This window comes from Empidonax traillii, unplaced genomic scaffold (assembly GCF_003031625.1).
Source record: "Empidonax traillii isolate 1590-97213 ecotype Southwest subspecies unplaced genomic scaffold, ASM303162v1 scaffold6085:size6551, whole genome shotgun sequence".
NCBI lineage: Eukaryota > Metazoa > Chordata > Aves > Passeriformes > Tyrannidae > Empidonax > Empidonax traillii.
Window position 1 is genome coordinate 4,817 of NW_020961278.1, and position 1,735 is coordinate 6,551.

The window sequence follows — 1,735 nt, forward strand, 5'->3', positions numbered from 1 at the left end:
GCTGCGGGCGCTGATTGGAGCGGCTGCAGCTGCTGAGCTGGTGGCACCCAGGAACACAAAGTGTGCCCGGCCACGGAGCCTGCAGGGAGGAGCAGGGACAGGCTCAGGGCCACTGTCAGCCCGGGGCTGGCTGGGCAGACACAGCAGTTTTTGGGTCCCCCTGGGAGCTGCCGAGGGTGGAGGGCGGAGTGGGCGATGGCGGAGCTGGGGGACCCCCGGCAGGCTGGAGGGGGGAGCACGGAGAGGGAGGAGCCCCGGGACCCCCGGGAGCCTGAAACGGGGGGAGCGGAGAAGGGGAAGCCTGGAGAGTGGGGACCCCTGGGATCCCTGGGACAGCAAGGTGGAGAACCTGGAGAGGGGGAATGTCTGGGAAGGCGGCACCCCAAAGGTGAGAGTCAGAGGAGAAGGGACCCTTGGGACCCCCAACACTCCCAGCATCCCTAAGAGGGACCCCCAACATCCCAGACAGGGGAGACCCTTTGAACCCCAGAGGGGACACACCAGAGAGGGGGAACTTGTGGGAGAGATTTTTGGACTGAATTCTCATATTTTGGTGTCTTTTTTGGCTAAATCCCAACTTTCTGAAGTTTGGGGGACAGGGCTTGTTTTGCTATTTCAAGAAGGTTTTTTTTGCCTGAATCTTGGTGGATTACTTTTTCTGGGCTGAATTGTGATGTTTTGGCTGTTTTTATGGTCCCAGGATGTCTGAGGAGTTCTAGAGATGGACTTGGGCAGGAGGAACCCCCAAGCTGACCTCCTCAGCCCTTGTTTCCCCCCAGCAGGATTTGTCATTCCCAAGGCTTGGGCGAATGGAGGAGGAGGCTGCGGGGAAGCTGCCGGGGGCCCCCCAGGCAGATGAGGAGGAAGTCAGTGAACCTTTGACCCTGTCTTGTGGTGCATCTGTTGAGCAGCCTCCCAGCAGGGAGAAGCCCTTCAGGTGCTTGGAATGTGGGAAGAGCTTCAGGCAGAGCTGCACCCTCCTCATCCACCAGCACATCCACACTGGGGAACGGCCCTACACATGTAGGGAATGTGGGAAGAGCTTCAGGAACAGCTCCAACCTGGTACACCACCAGCTCATCCACACTGGGGAACGGCCGTACTTGTGTGGGGAATGTGGGAAGAGGTTCAGGAACAGCTCCAACCTGCTCCAACACCAGCGCATCCACACTGGAGAACGGCCCTACATGTGTAGGGAATGTGGCAAGAGCTTCAGGGACAGATCCAACCTCTGCAACCACCAGCGCATCCACACTGGGGAACGGCCCTACAAGTGCTTGCAATGTGGGAAGAGGTTTCAGCGCAGCTCAGATCTCCTCGTGCACCAGCGGATACACACAGACGAGAGGCCCTTCCGCTGCACCGACTGCGGGAAGAGCTTTAAACACAACTCCACCCTGGTCAACCACCGGCGCCTCCACACCAGGGAGAGACCCTACAAGTGTGGGGAGTGTGGGAAGAGCTTTACCCACAGCTCTGCCTTGACCAAACACCAACGAACCCACCAGTAAGAGAAGCCCCACGAGTGCCTTGACTGTGGGAAGAGCTTCGGCCGCTGCTTCCACCCTGAATGACCCCCCTGATGGTGAGGCAACGCCTGGAGTCCAGTGACTGTCAGTCCATCCCTTTCTACCAGAAAGGGCCAGTCCCCTTTGCCAGGGGCAGGTTGTGCCAACAGAACCCTTCTTGGGGGGTGTGTGGAGATTCCTGCCTTGGCTGGGACCCCCCAAGGTCA

The 1,735-nt window shown here is 59.3% G+C and overlaps 1 pseudogene; it reads left to right on the top strand.

Moving 5' to 3' along the window:
- Positions 1 to 809: 809 nt before the first annotated feature.
- LOC114073338 lies at positions 810 to 1,574 on the top strand (annotated as a pseudogene).
- Positions 1,575 to 1,735: the final 161 nt, after the last annotated feature.